This window comes from Lissotriton vulgaris, chromosome 12, assembly GCF_964263255.1.
Source record: "Lissotriton vulgaris chromosome 12, aLisVul1.2, whole genome shotgun sequence".
NCBI classification, from domain to species: Eukaryota; Metazoa; Chordata; class Amphibia; order Caudata; family Salamandridae; genus Lissotriton; species Lissotriton vulgaris.
The window spans coordinates 781,857,063-781,878,316 of NC_141700.1; the positions used below are offsets into that span (position 1 = coordinate 781,857,063).

General features: G+C 47.2%; 1 protein-coding gene across 1 annotated transcript in view; it reads right to left on the reverse strand.

The window, feature by feature from the left end:
• The window catches only part of LOC147678699 (thialysine N-epsilon-acetyltransferase-like), a 97,577-nt gene that overhangs the window by 54,282 nt on the left and 22,041 nt on the right, over nt 1-21,254 (reverse strand). The gene's annotated exons all lie outside the window — the stretch shown is intronic.

Genomic DNA, 21,254 nt, shown 5'->3' on the forward strand with positions numbered 1-21,254 from the left:
ACAGGAGCCCTCATAATGCGTCTAAGTCTGGTATTGACAGACACTGTACATATACATTGGTCATTTACATTTTATAAGTACACCTTTATCATTTGATGGTCTTAAACTAAATTAGTTCATCCGATTAACAAATATCTCTGTATATATACTGTGCCACTTCGATAACACTGTGCATCAGAGGTTGCTAGAAAGCTTTAGAAGGTGATAGAGGTGACTACTAACGGGGGGTGCTATCAAGCGATCAAGTGGCACAAGATAGACTGAATAACTCTGATATTGTGGGGTATACTACCAAAGTGCAAGCACTAGAAGGTGATGATGCACATCTGTGAAAGGGGTAATGGCAAGCAAGTACATGGAGAGAGCAGCACATAGAGCAGCGTTTACTAAACTGTCTGTTGGTAAATGGATCACTTTCTTCTTCACTGAACGTACTGGATGTACCAAGAAAATCCGCCTACCACCCTGCAGCTCGGAGCCCAAGAGCATCATCTGCGGTGTCCCTCAAGGCTCACCCCTCAGGCCTACCCTGTTCTACATGTACATGATGGCACTAGCTGACATACTTAGAACCCACGGCTTTAACATCACATCTTACGCTGACAAGACCCAGATCACCCTCTCGCTCTCGAAAGACCTCTCCACCTCTAGAAACACTTCCACAACTGTACGACGAGCATCGCTGACTGAAAGAAGACCACCTGCCTGAAATCAATATGGACAAGAACGAAGTGCTGTCCTTCGAGAACAGCACCTCCCTGTGACACAACACTAGGTGGTCCACTGTGCTCGGAATTGCACCCATGCTGGCAGATCATGCCCGCAACCATGGCATCATACTGGACAACAAACTCACCATGAAATACCAGAGCAATGCAGTCGCCACCACCTATGCTTCGAAAGATCTTCAGATGGCTCCCCATTAGTACCAGGAAAATCGTCGCTCCAGCTCTAGTCACCAGCCGGCTGGACTGCGGCAACGCGCTCCATGCTGGAATCACCACACAGCTCCTGCTGGGGCTTCAGATGGTGCAGAACTCGTCAGCCAGTCTCATCCTCAACCTCCCGAAAAAGACCCCCCACCTCAGGAACCTCCACTGGCTCTCAACAATGCCAAATTAAGATGGTGACCCACACCTATAAATCTCTCCACGATCAGGGATTAGAATACATCAACCGCCGCCTTAACTTCCACCGACCATCCAGGCACCTTTGCTCCACCTCACTCGCCCACAGGTACACTCCCAGCATTTGCTGAAGCTACAGTGGGGGTATTCCTTCTCCTACCTCACTGCCAAGTCCTGGAATGACCTAATCGTCCACCACGAAGAGCACCCTCTCTCCTGGAATTCAGAAAGGGACAGAAAACCTGGCTCTTGGACTGAGCCCAGTGATATCCTAGCACCTGGATACCCTCATGGGTGATTAATCGTGCTCTACATGTACTGACTGATTGACTCATTGATTGGTCGTGAAACAATTTTTTGTGGGCGTGCAAAGTCCTGGTCAATATGTTAGTATCATTTAAAATGATTAGCCTTGTTTGTGCACCAGTGCAAAAGTGCTGAACAATGTCTCCAAGTCCAGTTTTAAAATAAACCCTTGCAAGTTCTCCCAAGCAAGAGTCCTGGTGAACCTTCCAGTATTTCTTGTTGCTGTTTTCTTACTTGACAAAGCCATTTCAACAGAGAATTTGTTATTGTACTCGATCTTACCACTTGTGTAAGACTTTCACACATAAATTGAGAAATATAGATGTGACCAAATGGCCAGAGCTGCTGACTTAGGATCTAGGAACCAGATTTGAGACCCAGTGTTAGCTCAACATCTTTTGATTCTGGGCAAATCACTTAATCCTATGGTTTATAATAAAATTAATCTGAACTTGTGTAATGTAATCTGGTGCTCATCTGAAATATACATTATTTATTCACTGAAAAAGCCATAGGTTTCATGGACAGTATATTTAGTATTAGCATTTAAAAAAACCTTAGAAATTTACTGAAAAAACCACATGTTTCAGGGATGGTATAGTTAGGATGACATTTCATTCATACAAAAGCAGCGAAATTCGGCCGTTACAGTTAGCTGAGCTAACCATAACTTTCGCCTCCGCAATGCACTGCTGATGACGACACATATTACATCACTCATGGCGTGATCAGTGACATCACTGACGACATCTCAAATTGCATCACTGATAACATCATCCAGTGACTGTTTCTGAAAAGTTTAAGAATGTTTATCATATATAAACCAATGTGTATTGAAGAATGAGTGGGTGTATGAGTGTCTACATGAATGATTTAGTGGGTTCGTGACTGACTGTCTAAGTGAGTGATTAAACGTGTCTGTATGGGTGAGTGTCTCATCTTTGTGCATGTCTATTAGTCTGTTGGTTGGTGTGTACGTGGCTACATGGGTGGGTGAGTAGCTACATGAGTGTCTATATGGGGAAATAATTGCTTGTTTGAGTACCTGTATGGGTGCCTGAGTATCTGTATAGGTGGGTGGGGGTGTGACTCGCTGCTTAGATGTGTGAGTGGGTGATTCACTGGGTGTAGGGGGTCATGAGTGCTTCTGCGGGGGGCTGTATGTGTGGGTGAGTGTGTGTATGGCTATGTTAGTGAGTGAATGGATGAGTCAGTGGTACATTTGTGAGTAACTACATATGTGAAAGGAAGTATATGTGAGTGTTGGAGTATACATGTGACTATATGTGAGAGAGTGAATGTGAGAGTGGCTGTATGGATGAGTATGTGCCTGTGTCACTGATAGTATAATAGAGTAAGTATGTTAGTATCTGTAAGGTGGTGTGTGTATAACTATAATGAGTAAATTGCAGTGTGATTGATTATTTGGGTGACTGACTAGTTGTGTGAGTAACTATGGGTAAGTGGCGGTGTGTGAGTATCTGTATAGATGTATGAGTGCATATATCAGTGGCTGTATTGATGCATGTAACAGTGAATGTATGGGTGAGTGGATGTGTGTACTCCTATGAATCAGTGAGTGGGTATGTACTAACTGGTATTAGTGTGTCTATGGTTTCGAGAATGTAGTCTGTATTTTAAAGTAGGTGTATGAAAGGTTATATTAGGTTGTGAGGAGGTGCATCAGATATTAAGTGGATGATGTCATCAGTGATGTTATTTGAGATATCATCAGTGATGTCACTGACAATGTCATGAGTGATGTAATATGTGACATCATCAGCAGTGCATTGCGGGGGCGCGAGTTATAGTTAGCTACTATAACCGCCGAATTTCTCTGCTTTTATATGAGAAATGCCCAGCCTAACCATAGCGTCCCTGAAACCTATGATTTTTTCAGTGAATTTCTAAGGTTATTTTAAATGCTAATACTAACTATAACGTCCCTGAAACCTATGTTTTTTTTCAGTGAATTTCAAAGGGATTTAAAAAGCTAATTCCTAACTATTACATCCCTGAAACCTATGGTTTTTTCAGTGAATTTCTAAAGTTTTTTAAATGCTAATTTCTAATTATAAGGTAGTTGTCGCATTTGCAGAATGATGCAGAAAGGGGGCTGGGCCCGACCAGCGCTCAGGAATTCCACTACACAGGACTTACAGGAGGTACCAGGAGGGCTTCTTGGTTCCCAAAGTCCCACAGGAGTAAAGTGAATTTCCTCCCCCAACCCGTAGTGTGCCAGAAGGTGCGTTTGCAGAGTGGTAGAGAAAGGGGGTGTGGCATCCGAACATCTCTTAGCAATACCACTGTGTGGGACTGCCCTGCTGATGCTCTTCATGATGCCTTTCCTTGTCCCCCCTTGTGCAGGGGGGACAGTATGGATTAGTTACTTACCTGTAATCCTAGTTCTCTTCCAGGGGTATCCTCATCAAAGTCATAAGCATTAGAATATTCCTGCCTATGTGCGGGACCCCGGAAACACTATATTATATGTGCCCCACATATAAATACACATATATATATATAAAATAATATATATATAAAAAACAAGCAATAGCAGCCAAATCACTTTAGAGCTGAAATATGCTGTGAAGAATTTCCACCATACATGAAAAATAAGCATTAGAAACAGGAGAAAACAACACCAAAGTTTGTTTAGGAATTGTTTTAATGCTCAGAAAGCAGTAGAAATTCTCAGAACTCACTGGAAGCATAGGAAGCTCCCAGGCTGCATTGCAAACACACAGTCTAACAAGACTGAAAAGCTAACCTGTAGCTAAATAACAAAAAACTGACACTGTGCCTTTAAGGCACTCATGACCCCCTGAATCCCATCATGCCTCAGGAGTGGCAGTTAGGTCAGTTGTTCTTTTCGGAGACTGAAAACCAAACCCAATAACACATAGGTTAACAACATCTCCTTATGAAAGAGTATCCTTTGCCCGGGGAGGCGGGAGGGTTGCTTATGACTTTGATGAGGATACCCCTGGAAGAGAACTAGGATTACAGGTAAGTAACTAATCCTTCTCTTCCAGGGGATCCTCATCAATAGTCATAAGCATTAGAATAGAATAGCGAGCCTCTCCTCATCCTTGCGGGCAAAGGAAAGATAAGACAGAAATCTCATCAATAATCGTGAGTAGACCCAACATACTACCCAAACAGATTCCTCAAGGAGGCTTGCCCAACTTGAGTGTCAGTCCTGGAATCAGAGTCGAGACAGTAATGCCTCGTAAAGGTATGCACTGATTTCCAGGTCGCGGCCTTGCATATTTCTGACATGGGAACGTCATGCAAGAAAGCCACTGTAGCCGCCTTCCCCCTAGTGGAATGCGCTTTTGGAGACATCAACAAAGGTTTCCCTGCTAGCTGATAGGCCAACTTAATGCAAGAGACAATCCACCTGGAAATGGACCTCTTTGCCGCTGGAAAGACAGTTCTCATTGCACCATAGTTCACAAACAGTTGGTCCGTTTTCCTAATCCCTTTAGTCTTTTCCAAATAAAACTTCAGCACCCTTTTAAGATCTAAGGAGTGAAGTGACCGCTCGGCCGGGGTCGTCGGATTTGGAAAAAAAGAAGGGAGGGAAATAGACTGATTGATATGAAAATCAGAGATGACCTTAGGCAAGAAAGAAGGGTGAGCCCTCAGGACCACCCTGTTATGGTGGAATACTGTATAAGTTTCCTTTGCACAGAGCGCCTGTATCTCACTGACTCTGCGTGCATTGGTAATCGCCACCAAAAAAGCTGCCTTCCAAGAGAGATGTTGCAAGGAAGCTTTGTGGATGGGCTCGAAAGGTGGAGACATTAACCTAGATAGAACCAGGTTTAATTCCCACGGAGGAGAAGGATTTCTCACCGGGGGGTACACTTTCTTCAAACCCTGAAGGAAATCCTTGACCACCGGAACCTGAAAGAAAGACACCTGGTCAGGGGACTTTCTATAGGCCACAATAGCTGACAAATGCACTCTAATGGAAGCGTACTTCAAACCAGCTGTAGCGAGGGAAAGGAGGTATGGTAAGATGACGTCCCCCTGCCCCTTGACAGGATCCAAATGATGATCCCTACACCACAAGTAAAACCTTTTCCACTTGAAGGCATAGGATGCTCTCGTGGACGGCCTCTTAGCCTCCCTCAAAATGCTCATGCAGTCTGGAGGCAGGTTCAAATGTCCGTATTGCAGGACCTCAGGAGCCATGCTGTTAGGTTCAATGATGGGAGATTGGGATGCATTATCCTCCCGTTCATTTTGCTCAACAGGTCTTGTCTGCAAGGGAGTCGTTTGTGTGGACACACAGACAGATGTAGAAGGTCCGGATACCACCACTGCCGAGGCCAGTCTGGAGCAATCAGGATCATCTCCATGTTCGTCCTGAGGAGCTTGGAAACCATCCTCGGGATCAGAGCTAGGGGAGGAAACGCGTACGCGAACATCCCTGCCCAATCCAACAGGAGAGCGTTCCCCTGCGTCCCCGGCCTGTGGAACCTGGACGCGAAGGCGTGGCACTTGGCGTTTTCGTCGTCTGCAAACAAGTCTATGGACGGACGTCCCCAGCAACGAAAAAGCTCTTCCACCACTTTGTCGTTTAGCACCCAGTCTGGCTGATCTTCGAAGTGCCTGCTGAGTGCGTCTGCTTTGACGTTCAACTCGCCCGGAAGATGCACCGCCACCACTGTGAGACCTCGAGCGAGGAGCCAATGCCATATCGTCTGAGCCTCTCGAGACAGTGGGCGAGATTTTGTGCCTCCTTGTTTGTTCAGATAGAACATGGTTGTCGTATTGTCCGTCTGAACCAGGACTGAGTTGGATGTGATGGCTGGCAGGAAAGCTTTGAGAGCCAGGAATACCGCTCTGAGCTCCAGCATGTTGATGTGGTATGTCTGCTCCTGCGCAGACCACCGGCCTTGAATCTGAAGCGGACCCATGTGTGCTCCCCAGCCGTGTAGGGAGGCATCTGTCACTATAGATTGGGACGGAATGGGTTGATGAAACGGCACTCCCACCATCACATTGTGTCTCCGAGTCCACCATCTGACTGACTCTTTTGTCGCCTGGGAAAGATGGATATGGTCCTCCCAACGACCTGTTGCCTGGTCCCATTGATCCTCCAGGGCCTGTTGCAGAGGACGCATTCTCAGCCTGGCGTGAGGGATGAGAAAAATGCAGGACGCCATGGAACCCAGCAGAGACGCCACTTGTCGAGCTGTTGGAGGTCGAGACTCTAGCAGAATCCCGCATTTCAGGTTCATGGAAGAAAGTCTCTCCTCCGAAGGAAACGCTCTTCCCACGCTTGAGTCCAGAACGGAGCCTAGGTAGTGGATGGATTGCATAGGCCGCAGGACTGACTTCTCCAGGTTCACATGGAGGCCGAGCCTGTGCAGCTGTTGCAGGCATAGATGCAGATCTTGTGTTACCCGTACAGGAGATGGACCCTTCAGGAGCCAGTCGTCTAGATATGGGTAAACGAAGAGACCCCTCTTGTGAAGAAAAGCCGCCACCACTGCCATGCATTTGGTGAAGACTCGTGGCGCGGACTTGAGACCGAAGGGTAACACCTTGTACTGGCAGTGTTTGTGTCCGACGACAAACCTCAGGTACTTTTGATGTTGCTGCGCAATCGGGATGTGAAAGTACGCATCTTGCAGATCCACCGAACACATCCAATCTCCGGCTTGTAGATGAGGACATATTTGGTGAAGCGCCAACATGCGGAACTTTTCCTTGACGATAACCTTGTTTAGGAGTCGTAGGTCGAGTATGGGTCTGAACTTGTCCTCCTGATCTTTTTTGGGGACAAGGAAATATCTGGAGTAAACTCCTTTGCCTCTTAGAGCGCGAGGAACCTCTTCTATTGCTCTTTTCTGCAGCAGGATCGTTACCTCTCGTCGGAGCAAGCTCAGTTGATGAGGGCAAGAGCTCTTCGGAGGGATGCTCTTCGGAAGAGCCCGGAAACGTATCCTGTATCCATTTCGCAGTATATTCAGCACCCACTGATCTCTTGTGATGCTGACCCACTCTTCCAGGTGTTGTGAAGCACTTCCTCCCACTGGAGTGGGCAACGGTGTCAGAGGAAGCCACTGTTCAGGCCTTTCCACCTCTCGGGCGTTGGAGGACTGCTGGTGGCCCCCTCTGCCCCTGCTGGGCTTACCACGAAACTGGGGTTTTCCCTGAGCTTTGTTCTGGGACCACTGAGGGGTTTGAACCCTCTGTTGGGCCCCTCTTCCCCTGCTGGACTTGAAGCAGCGCTTGAACTCCTTCTTCTTCTCCAAGCCCACCGCCTTCACCGTGTCCAGCTCAGTCTTCATTCGGGTCATTTCTTCGTCCGCGTGTTCCCCGAAGAGGGCGGAACCCGAAAAGGGGAGATTTAGAATCCGATGCTGGGCATCCGGCTTTAGCCCTGTAAGTCTCAACCAGGCCGATCTTCTGGCACAACCCCCATGGGAATAGGAATGAGCCGAAAGCACCGCCCCATCCGCGGCCGTGCTGATCATCTGGTTAGCCACTAGACATCCCTCTGTAACAGTCTCCTCAAAGTCCTGCTGGTCCTCTTTCGGCAGCTTGGCTTTGAATCTCTCCATCGAGTCCCATAAGGCTCTGTCATACTGACCCAGGAGCGCAGCTGCACTGGCTACCTTAAGAGTGGAGGCAGCAGAGTTGCAAACCTTCCGACCCCAGGAGTCTTGGGTCTTGCTGTCCTTATCTGGTGGGACCGAAGATGAACCAGCAACTGCATGTGTCTTCCTCGCCGCTGCCACGATGACAGAGTCCGCCGGAGGGTCAGACTTCACAAACACCGGGTCAGAAGCCGCCGGTTTGTACTTCTTTGTAATGCGTGCTGGCACTGCTCTGATTGCTGCTGGGGTTAGGAAAACTTCTTTGACAGGGTCCATAATCCCCGGAACCAAAGGCAGCAGAGGTCTGGAGATGGCCTTTTTGTGCAAGGTTTCGAAAATGACCGTCGTCGTCACTTGAGGGACAGACATTTCGATGTTCAGCTTAAGCGCACCTCTCTGCAGAACGTCCAGGTACGTGCCAATATCATCCACAGGGGAGGACCTGGACGTCGGACTGTCCGTCAAAGTCGGTGAGTAGTCCCTCTTGGACGATCTGGTAGATGAAGTGGAAGAGGTAGACGGAGTATGTCTATGTCGGTGGTGGGAACTGCGTCTCCGCTCCCTCGACTTCCTGGAGCGCTCCTCCCGTCTAGGAGAGCGAGACCTGACCCGATCCCTTGTTCGATGGTCTCTTCTTGGGGATCGGGACGCCCTGGGGGATCTGGTCGGAGACCGCCCAGGAGATCTGCCCCGGGGAGGGACAGAGCTCTTCCGACCTTCCAGTCTAGGATCCTTGGCAGGCGATTTAGATCTTCCCCGACCATCCCGTCTAGCGTCCCTTGTAGGCGAACGGGACCTCCTTGGCGCTTTGGCGGGCAGCGTCACAGGCGTTGAGCGCCTGGGAGGGCTACGCTTGTCCATCTCCTCCACCAGGTTCTGGAGAGCTGACCTGTGGTGTGGGCTGGCATAGTCCTGCATACGCTTGGTAGGCCCATCGTCCCTCCAATGGTCCAAGGACCTGTACCATCTAGGTGACAGCCTGATGCGCCCCGCAGAAGGATCTGGACGACGTTCAGGAGTCTTGCGCACAGGGCTTCTGGATCGTGAATGCGCAGTAGAGGAGCCCGAGGACCGATAAGATGAATGGTGAGAAGCAGATTCTGTCACCATGATCGTATCCGAGTGCCTCGACGTCGAGCGCTCACTTCTCGCAGCCGACCGCTTCCGAGGAGTCGGGGGATCAAACAATCTCGACCTCGAATGTCCATGAGAGTGTTCGTAGTCTCTCGACGTCGAGCGGCGATGAGCCACCGCCGACGGAGCTTTCTGCCTCGACGTCGAACGGTGGTGTCCGGACGTCGACGGGGACCTCATCCTCGACGTCGAACGACGATGTCCTGTCGCCGACGGAGGCTTCTCTCTTGACGTCGAACGGTCTCGCCCTGTCGTCGACGGAGCTTTTTGCCTCGACATCGAACTGCGATGGTCAGCCGCCGACGTAGAGCCATGTCTCGACGTCGGATGCCTGTGCGACGACGGCGGAGGGGTATTGGGCACCCTCGACGCCGAGCGCTGCTGCTGCACCGACGGAGACCGCGTCCTCGACGCCGATCGACGAGCCACTGTCGACGGCGGAGGAGTCACCCCTCTTGACGCCGGTCGTCGCCTGGTTGACGACGGCGAGGTGACGTCCCTCGACACCGGTCGTCGCCTGGTTGACGACGGTGGAGGAGTAATGGATCTCGACGCCGACCGTCGCCCGGTTGATGGCGGCGGAGTAGCCTTCCTCGACGCCGATCGCCGCCCGGTGGACGACGGCGGAGGGGATTTCGAGTATGGCGCCGGTGCCTTCGATGTCGTCGACGTACCTGACCTTCCTCTTGACGGCGAGCCCGCCGTCGACGGCAGCTTCTCAGAGGAAAATCCCACTTGTGGATCTTTTCTCAGCGCCGAGCTCGATGCTGAGGTAGAAGGGTGTGAAGACTTCTTCTTTGAAGAGGAATGGGTCTTCTTGGAGCCCTTCTTCACTGGAGATCTCCCTCTCGAAGCTCTGTGAGCCAGGCCATAAATCCGAATTCTCTCCCTGTCCTTGAGAGTCCTTCCTGACAGGTTCTCACAATGTGGACAGGTGTCTGGATCATGGTCATCAGGCAGGCAAACGATACAGACCTCGTGGCTGTCTGTCTTGGCCTTCTTGCTGTTACAAGAAGGGCATTTATCAAAGAGAGAAGGCATTTTCCAAGAAAAAAGCCCTCCAAACTGCTCAAAACAAGCAGTATCTTACTTGACCAGATGTAAGACGTCGAAGTAAGAGTAAAAGTTTTCAAAAAGAAGCAATTTTTCTGTAAAAAAACAGAAAATTAGTGGAGCTGTGTAACCAGGGTCCTTCACTGAAGGAGCCGGAAAGAACAACTGACCTAACTGCCACTCCTGAGGCATGATGGGATTCAGGGGGTCATGAGTGCCTTAAAGGCACAGTGTCAGTTTTTTGTTATTTAGCTACAGGTTAGCTTTTCAGTCTTGTTAGACTGTCTGTTTGCAATGCAGCCTGGGAGCTTCCTATGCTTCCAGTGAGTTCTGAGAATTTCTACTGCTTTCTGAGCATTAAAACAATTCCTAAACAAACTTTGGTGTTGTTTTCTCCTGTTTCTAATGCTTATTTTTCATGTATGGTGGAAATTCTTCACAGCATATTTCAGCTCTAATGTGATTTGGCTGCTATTGCTTGTTTTTTATATATATATTATTTTATATATATGTGTATTTATATGTGGGGCACATATAATATAGTGTTTCCGGGGTCCCGCACATAGGCGGGAATATTCTAATGCTTATGACTATTGATGAGGATCCCCTGGAAGAGAATCGGAAGTAGCAGGTATGTGGGTCTGGTCTCAGATGTTGCTGGCTCCTGGCAGCATGCATGGATGGCAGGAGACCACGAGGGGTTGTGCAGTGCTCAGCGCATGCGTTTAGTGAGCTTGTTGGCTGATCACAAGGCCTCGAAGTGCTGAGGGGCTTAACACAATGTACGAGTGGCTTGCATATGGTGTGAGTGTCTGACCAGTTGGGCCCGTTTATTTGCAGGCTGTAGGCATACTTGGCTCATGCACACATACCCTCACCACTGGTATAGTGCACTCAGCTAGAGGGGTGGCTTACCTATGTCAGTTCAGTAGTAGCTTGTAGGCATGGCACGCAGGGATGTGTGCCATGTCGAGTATTCACTTTGTTCTGCACCAAAACACGCAGCATGCAAAAGCAGTGTGTGTGTGAAAAGGTACAGGGCCTCTAAGGGTGGCACAATAAGTGCTCCAGTCCTTAGAGGCCTTCCCTCTTCACAAGGCCCTTGGCACCCATGGTACCTTTTACAAGGGACTGACATGGCCAGAGAGGTTCTAATTGAGGGTACAAGGTGCAGTTTTGGGAAAGGACACAGGCACTGGGAATCTGATTGGCAGGCACTTCAAGTCAAAGTTCATCAGTAATCTGGCAAACAGTGGGGGGAAACCATGCAAAAAGGTGGACTTTCCTGCACAAGGGCTGCGTCAGCAGCATCCATACTATGCCCTGTCAGGAGCTCTCAGTTTCCACAGGGAAGGGTAAACATACACGGGGTGCTTACAAACATGGCAGTGGGAAATGCTACTTTCAAAGTGTGAAAATCATGTTCTTGTCCATCCCCGCCCCCCTCCCCACCCCCATCAAATTAACTAATATTTCTCAGTTAACTTATCCAGTCCATCGTTGTAATTCTTTGACAGTGGAAGGTTTAGGCAACTAAGGATGGTTGTAACCTTGGAGGTATCCACACCATAGTGGAAGGAGTGCTAGACACATCATCAAAAGCTGTACACTTCAAGTATTGTTTCTTGTTTGCTATTCCTCTAAACGGCATCTGACGGTAAGTAGAGGAGAAGGACATTGACAGTGAACCGTAGAGATCTGTCACTGGAGTGTGAAGTCTCAACCAAGAGGTTCTTAAGCTAAGGAAAAGTCTAGAGCATCAATAACACCAAAGTTTGTTTAACTGTCCTGCCTCTGACACCGCAGATAGCGGGACAGGTTTCCATCCACTTATCTGTAAGTGATCAGTTTACCCTCAATACCCCCTGGTTGCTTCTTGCTAATTAAAGGATATTTGATGTTCCTATCAAATACATAGGAGAGAACACGCGTTGACATAACAATACCATATAAATATACATACAGAGATATAAATATGCATAACAGATTTTCAACTTATAATAAGGATGTTCAAACAGATTAAAACCATTAATATAAGAAAAGATACAAGAAATATGTTAAGATCGAGAGGGAAGTATCTATATGGATGTTAAAAAGCTATAAGCCCAGGGTTTTTGACCGCCTCCATGATGCCACGGGCGATCAGAGCCTTAGTCCCATATCCCTGGATTTCGCTCCCTTCAGTGCATACAGCTCCGACTCTATGTTATGGATCCCAAGTAGCCTACAAATCCACATCTGAAAGGTTGGAGCCTCGGTGTCCTTCCATGCAGCAGCGATTAATATTCTAAAGACTGCTGTTGCTATAAAAACAAGTGCCTCCGACTCTGTGCTCAAACCCAATTTGGCGTCAACCCCAATTATTAAAAGTGTAGGGGATAGGTCAATCCTGACATCTAGCAGCCCCTCTAAAAACTTTACAATTTCGTTTTTAATTGGCCCTAGTTTCTCGCAGCCACAAAACATGTGAGGCAGATCAGCAGGGCCCTTACCACATCTAGGGCAGTTGTTATCCGCTCTCTTTCCCCAGTCAAACAGTTTTGCCGGTGTGTGATATAAGTTAAATAGAGTTTTAAAATGCTGCGCTCTTAGGTTTGAAGATCGTAGGAACCTTTTATCCATAAGAATGGCTCTGTCTAGATCGATATCGGGGTCACTCAGTTTCCCAACCCAGGTAGCCTCTGTCTTAAGCATATCATCTGGCAGTGTCCCCAAGAATAATGCATATATTTTCCTTATGCGACGGCCGCCTCCCTTCATATAATCTAAAAGTGTGCATTCTTTTGATACATCTATGATGGGTCTCTTGGATTTAATTGTGTTGGTCAATTGTATGTATTTAAACTCTTGAGAGCCTTGAAGTGCATACCGTGACATCAGGAGATCGAGGGGCCTCAGAGCATCCTTTACCATCACTTGGCCCAATGTGGTGATTCCCTGTCTTTCCCAATGTCTCCAGGAACCATCTGTACTTAAGTGAGGGAATAGCCCTGAGTTCCAAAGTGGAGTATGCTTGTTAAACTTCGGAATGCTCTGGTTCTTCTGTATTGCCAACCATACCGCCCGGATATCTTCCAATATTTTATACCCTGGGGACCTGAAGAAACGTTTATCATAGTTCCTTGACAGTACCCCATAAGCTTCGTTCCCTAATACTAACTTGTATATGGATGGAATACCGCATTGGCAGTGTATCATATTAGCAGGGAAGAAAAGTATAGCCATATCTGTAAGGAGACAAGACCAGTGGTAAAATGTTAGATTAGGTATACCCAATCCGCCCTGTTCCTGGGGTAGAGACATAAATTTGATTGATCTCCTCACCTTACCATATTGCCAGACAAAGTTCATAAAAATTGCCTCCATTTCCCTAATCAAAATTTCATCGATTTTAAAGGGGATAGACCTAAATTTATATAAGATTTTTGGAAACATTGTCATTTTGATGACATTGGCCCTGCCTATAATTGATAAATGAAGAGTATCGATTCGCTTTAGATCCTGTTTCATTTTCATCAATAATGGTGAGAAATTATCTTTAATAATTTCCTGTGTCTGGGCATTAATTGTGATTCCCAAATAGACAACTGAGTCCACATATCTATCGTCCAGTTTGACTGTTTTACTTGAACATAATACCTGTGTTTTTGCCACATTTAATCTATATCCAGAAGCACTCCCAAAATCAGAGGTGATGTTAATTAATTCCCTCATAGCTCTAGCAGGATCCACAGTGGTAATAGCTATGTCATCCGCGTATGCAAGGATTTTGGTTTCAAGTCCGTTGGTGTTAATTGGTTTTATATTGATATTGCCCATAATGTGGCAAATCAGGGGGTCGATATACAGTGCAAATAGGATAGGCGAGCACGGGCACCCTTGTCTTGTCCCTTTTGAAATATGGATCGGCTTGGAGCCCTCACCCATTAACTGGATACTAGCTGTTGGAATGGAATACATGGCCTTAATTGCCTGCAGAAATCGGGGGCCGAATCCTTTGCCCGCCATCACTTTCCAAAGAAAGCTCCACTTAACCCGGTCAAACGCCTTCTCGGCATCGAGGAGGATCATCGCGATCTCCCCCCCCCCCCTCCCCAGCATGCATATCGAACAGAGTTATGGCTCTTTTTATATGGTCAGTGGTACCCCTTCCGGGAATGAAACCATGCTGCCAGGGAGAGACGAGGCCCGCGATAATCCTCCCCATCCGTGAGGCCAGTATTTTAGCGTAGAGTTTGTTATCGCTATTTATTAATGATATAGGCCGATAAGAACCTGGGCTCTCCTTGGGTTTGCCTTTTTTGTGAAAGACCACAATATTGGTTTTAGTCCAGGATTCTGGTATAGTGCCTGTATTAATAACCCCGTTAAATAGATCTAAGGAGAGGGGCCGTTTCTTCACTCAGGCATTTATAGACTTCCAGGGGTATAAGATCAGGCCCTGCTGCCTTTCCTGCTGATAGATCTTTCAGTGCCTGCAGGAGCTCCTCCATAGTGATATCCTGTTCTAAGGATTCCCTCTCATTGGGCATCAAATTAGTATCTGTATCCTGCCAATTCATACCCGGGTAGGTTGTATCTGCCTCCTCCTTATAGAGAACCTGATAGAATCGCCTAAAAATCTCTAAAATTTCTGTTGGCTTTTTATAGGTCTGCTCACCATCTTTAATTTCAGTAATGATATTTTTTGAGGTGGCTTGTCTTATCCGAAGCGCTAGGGCCCTGCCTGCATTCTCACCTGTTTCATACATTCCCAGTCTGCGGGTCTGATATTCTGCTGCAGCTTTCTTTGCTAATTGCCTCTGGATATCTGCTTTTATAGTATTTAAGCTATCTAGGCTCTGAGACCCCTGGATCCCGCTGCATACATCTCTCCTATGTTGTTCCTCGGCCTTCGCCAACCTAGCCAAAAGACACTCCCTGTCTTCCTTCATATTTTTCCACAACCGTGCAGAAAAGCTAATAGTCTCCCCTCTTAAACCAGCCTTGAAACTATCCCAAACCATGCCACGGGAAGCACTATATCTATTAGCGTCAAAGAAAGATTGGGACCACCCCTTTATATGTGCTATGTAATTACTATCTACTAGAAGTTTTCTATCAAAAGACCACGGTCTCATTTTTTCCCTTGGTTTAGTGATAGACATATTCAAAACGAGTGGATTGTGATCCGAAATTAGCTTTGGGAGCATTGAAATTTCAACATTGCTAAGTTGTGTGGCTGATACTAAAAAATAGTCCAATTTTGTATATTTATTAAATGGATGTGAAAAATATGTAAACCCAGGTTCATCTTTCTTTAGATTACCCCAGACATCCTTCAGGCCATAAGAATGAATTATAGAGGAGACAGCCCTGAATACCCGGGGCTTTCGACCATTATATAGGGTGTTACCTGTAAAATCTGCTGAGATATTGAGGTCGCCGCAAAATACCAAAGGTGATGGCCAGTTAGTGAGCTCCCTTTCGATGTAATCCATCACCCCTGGATCGTCCAGATTGGAATAAGCATGGGCGAATTTTGCGGATCTCGCGTTCGCGAATTTTGCGGATTTGCGGATTCGCAATCCGCAAAATCCGCGAATTCCCGCGAATTTGCGGATTTTTTTTTTTGTGTTCGCCCGTGTTTCTGCCAGTTCGCGAGGGTTTTTACAATTTCGCAATTTGCGAACTTACCTGTCGGGTCGCAAGTTTTGCGAACTTGTTGTTTCTACGTATCCAGCCTGTTTAGGACACTCTTCTTCATCACTGCCACTCTCTGTCACCACTGCCACTCTCTGACTACTCATGCCACCCTCTGGCCCACCCATGCCACCCTCTGTTTCATCACCACACCCTCTGGTTGTCCAGTGTACATTATTTTCGGCAAAGCAAAGCACACCTTCCCTGCCTCAAGTGACCTGAATTAATTTGGGGCTGATTAATGTGTCACAGAATATTTTTTTAGCTGGCACCTGCTTCCTTAGTGCGCCCTGATTAGTGATCTTTTGCACTTGCTAAGTGCTTTCATTGTTGCAAAATTAGTTACAACACCTGCCCTGCCCCAACTGACAATAATGAATTAGGGGCTGATTAATGGATTTTAACTTCCAGCCTGGCTCCTGCTTGTCTCCCTTAGCTGTAATTCAGGACCTTTGTGGCATATGTGTAACTATTCTGAGGTTCAGAGCAGGGTCACATAATAGTTTCAACTGGCAACTGAACTCTGGAGGGGCCCCTCAGGAAGCACTACAGGAAATGGCTACTAATGATGAGCCTGAACTTTTGAACCTGGTAAGTAGTTACTTTCAGTTTTGCTAAAATCGTATTTCTGCAATTTTGCACTTATTCGCGGGGCGCGAACTCACGCGAACAGTGCGAGCAAAATCCGCTGCTCGCGGATTTGCGGATTTTGCGGGAGATTCGCGAATCTCGCGGATTGCGAATTTCCCGAAAATCCGCAAAATCCGCGAGCGGAACGGATTTTCCGCCCACACCTAGATTGGAACCATACACTGAACAGAGAGTGATACCTAATTTCAATTCACATATAGCCCATCTTCCCAACGGGTCAGCTTTTGATTTTTTAACCCCACCCAGTCCAACCCGGCATATGATGGCTACCCCCCTTACAGTTGAGGTCTGTGAGGAACAAGACAATATTTCATACCCCCTTATGTTTAACCAATGTTTCTTTTTCCATGGCAGGTGAGTCTCTTGTAAGCAGACAATATCGGGCCTTATTAATTTAACATACTCCTCGAACTTTTCCCTCTTTTTCCAATCGTTCAGTCCTCCTATATTGAGGCTGATTATCTTAATCCTTGACATAGCCCTGGAGAGAAACCAGCCAACAAGCTAACCAGTCACATTTTATCCTGTATCTAGCAATGACAAGTGTAACCACTTTCAACATCTCCGATATATCAAAAAACATATTTATTGCATGAACTTTCTTTTTGCTTCTTTTTCCCCCTTCCCCCTCCTCCCACGAGAGACCCCCCCCTCCCCACCCCCCTGAACCCAACTCACTCCCCGGTGAGGCGCGCAGACTGAGTCTGTGCATGTGATGGGTGCGGCAATGGACACAGTGCAATCAATAAATCCAACTTCAACCTCGGCTTTATGTGTACCCACGATTTTCCCGCGAATCTCCCACAAATCACCCCACAAATCTCCCTAACGTGACACGCTTTGCTATGTGAGATTCAAGCTTAACCTTGAGCTAAGCTAAACCTAAGACTTCATCCAGTAACAAGAGTTGGGATCTTTGCCTTTGTTAGGTTATATGAATAATGAACATGTTATAGAGAGTCTGGAAACTCCTGAGCCTTGATTTCCGAGGAGAAATATATGGTCTTGCCTAGGTGAATAATCTTTAACTGGGCAGGATTGATGAGGTAGACCTGTATCCTTTTGTCCTGGAAAGGTTTAATTAATTGCCTTAATCTCCATCTTCGTTCCACGGTGGAGTGACAGAAATCCGGCCTAACAAAGAAGGACCCTCCTTCAAAGGTTCTTTTAGAGTCAGGCCGGGCTTTCTCTGAAATGGACTGACGAAGAAGAAAATTGCCTATATAGATTAAAATTGCTCTAGGCTTATCACCTTCTCTGGCATTTTTTCTCAATCTGAAGGGTGTCCTATGTGCTCTCTGTATTTCAGTGGCCCAGTTCCAACCGGCGATGTCTGGGAAGGCTTTCTCAAATGTTTTGACGATAAACATTTTAACATCCTGACCCTCTGCCCCTTCCGGAATACCCAGGACCCTGAGGTTGTTCCTTCTTTGCCTGTTCTCAAGGTCCTCCAGCTTCCACTGGACGTCAATTGCTTGGGCTCCAAGAGTTTCCACTTTATTTGTGGCTGCAGCCGCCTCAGCTTCGGTGGCGACTACCCTCTCTTCTAGATTTGAGACCCTATCTCCCACACTTACCCAGGCTTTAGAAAGCTTCCTGACCACTGCTTTCATCTTTCTTATCGCAGCCTGGGATTTGAGACTATCTGCCCGGGTTTCTTCTCTGTGAGCAGTTATTCCTTGGTGAATTGATTCCATCATCGTCATCATTGACAACTGTGAGGGCTCATTGTGCCTTACGTTGCCCGTCGCCGGGTTAGGATTCCCTTGAAGGGATGTTGTAGGAGAGTGGTCCCAAGTCAGTGCTGTGTGGTCTCTTTGAGGGGGCAAATTTTTTATAATAGATGATGGTAACCCTACCTCACTATCGCTCTCTGTTTCCGGATTGCTGCCATCAATATCTGAGCTATGTAGCTCGTCATCCTCCTCTGACCAGTTGGCCTCCTCTGTGACAGAGAAGAAGCACTCGCTGGGGGTCTTTTCCTTTTCCTTTTCCCTCTCACCGTGAGTGTTCTCTCCTATGTATTTGATATGCTATTGTCATGAACTTTCAATAAAATTTTTTTTTTTAAAAAAAAAGGATATTTGATGTTCCTTTGCTCCATAAACACCCCGAGGTCACCAAAGCCGCAAGGCATGTATGTTCACAGGACCTTAAGACTCTAGAAGCATGCCTTGTGAATAACAATGAGCTTTGCAAGTGAAAGATGGGAATTAGTCTTTTTTCTCATCCTAGGTCTGCCAGCTTATGGGAGTTTCTCCAATCCCTGACTGCTTAGAGAACTCCCTCGCAGAATGGCCAGACTGATTACAGTAAGGTAAAGACCATTGTTCTTTCTCTTCTGTAGATAAATGATCTTTGACTTCAACTGCTTGCAGGGGTTCTTCGGCCGGAGAGGGAGATCCCGTCTCAGTGGAGGTGGTGGGACAATACGATCAACGAACCCATCCTCTACACTCAGATCCTTGTTATCTTTGCTGAGCTTCAATCTACAAAGTCAGGTTGGTAAGGGTAGTTATGAGCAGCAGGTGTACTAACCACGAGCGCTCAAGCATCAAGAACTTGTGCAAACCCTGATAAAAGGAGCCGCTGAGGAGCCACCGTTCCACGCTGCTTCAGCGACTAACTGTTGAAAGCGTCTGGTATGAGGAGTCGGCGCTATAACTCTTCCGTAAAGTGAACTTACCTGACTAGGCACTCTGCGTGGTTGCCTCTCGCAGATATGGCTATGAATGAGGCCAAAAACTGTGGATAATCGGTTAACCATGGAGTCTAATTGATGATAAGAAAGGGGTCCCAAATGTAAATATCTTTTGCAACCTAAGATAAGACTAAAGCTGGCTCAGTGGTGAAATGCTGAAGAGGAGGTGGAAATGTGACTGGCATTGTGCAAGAAAAGAGTGAAACATTAATGGGTCCACCGCGCATTTATCTGCTTATAAGAATCCTTCTGTGCACAAGTGGACAGCCCAAAAAACCCATAACGCTGATCGCAGCCATGAACTCTGAATCACAGTTAACAAGACAGAACAAATGATCGCACAAACAAATTAACTATCCATCCACAGGCCCCTGTTAACAGGATGGACCAAATAAGGGTAAAAATAGCAAAAGCATCTGAACAGGACATGGGGTGCCAAACTAGAACAGAAAGTGATAGAACGCAACAGGAAGTTGCAAGGCTGGAGACTCAAATACTCCTGTTGTCTGGATTGCCCTGGAAAGGGATTTCCTAACCTGGAAGGGATTACACAGGTAGATTAGTGGTCTAGTTCACAGTCTTACCTCCCACTGAGCAATGGGTGCAGGAAGCAGTTGGCAGAGTGCATACGTACGAAGGATGTCAAATTATGGGGTTCATATTCTTTAATCTACAATTTTCAGAGAAACAACAATCTCCTAGAAGAGTGGGCTTAATAAGCAACATCTATATGTCCATCCAATCAAATATTTTGCCAATCTCTTTTCCTGTGCTATAATTTCCTGCCAAGAGAGGAATTACAACAGTAAAGCCACTGCTCATCAGTAAGGGGGTTCCCAGCTCTTGATCCCAATGCTCACTAGAACCTCCACTGACATCAGCTCTTTCTTTCTGTGCCATGCAGTATACGAGGGACACTAAGGGGTGTATTACGAGTTTCGTGGTGCGAGAGCAAGCAGTACGCCACCCCCACACCCCTGCACTGCCGAGACTCACCGCATGCCAGATTACAACTCAAAAGTGATCTGGCAAGCGAGCGGCATGGCGTTCCCACTGTGGAGCCTCTTTCAAAGTAGACGGTGCCTTTTGGACTGACCACAAGATTCCTGCACGGCATGGTGTGCAAGAACTGGTGTGCTTGCACACAGGGGGGCACATGTTAGGCCCCCCGTGTGCACAGGGCCCCCTTTGTTATGTCTCCATCACGGTGTACCTGGATGAGAAACTTCCATGACACACCCGGTGGAGAGGAAACTCATAATGTGCTTGGTGGGTACACTGCAGTCCCACCAAGCATATTGCAGCCTCTTACGGCTGCAGAAACACCAGGGAATGGTGGTTACCTGGCGGCATTGGCAGTCCCAGGGTGGTTCGACCACCCAACTCATAATGGGGCGATTGAATCGCCAGTGTAGCAGATGCTGGACTGCCACTGCCGCACCCCTGCAGTCTGGCGGTCCTTAAGTGTTTAGGTCCTTTGAAGGTCAGTAGCGTGTGTGATGTGCTGTGAGTAAAAGGCTCTTGTGGAAAATCAGGGGTGGCACTCTTGACTTCATGTCTCAGTTTGAGATGTGAGAAAACATCCAGTGGCAATGACTTCCCACCCACAAACATGATGTCATGAGCAATGAAGAGCCCGACCTTATACAGATCACCCCAGGTAGTTATGCCAGCCCGAAGCAGTATACTACAGTATATTACACTTACCCAGGCCTTATGCGACTCTTTGGCAGCCGCATTTGAAGCTAAGATAGCTACCATATTGAGCGGCCTTACTCCATTGGACCCCCAGCCCGGCCACCCCGGGATGTACCATCTACCCTGGATGACTTAGAAGCTCTGCTGGCTCTGCCTCGGTTGAGCAGTTTTTCTGTCCCAAATTTCGACGATTTTTGCTGACGGGCACTGACGGTGTCCTCGGGTTCTCCTATGGACCCGCTTCCTCATAAATTTTGGAAGCTCTTTCATAGGGAACTCTTC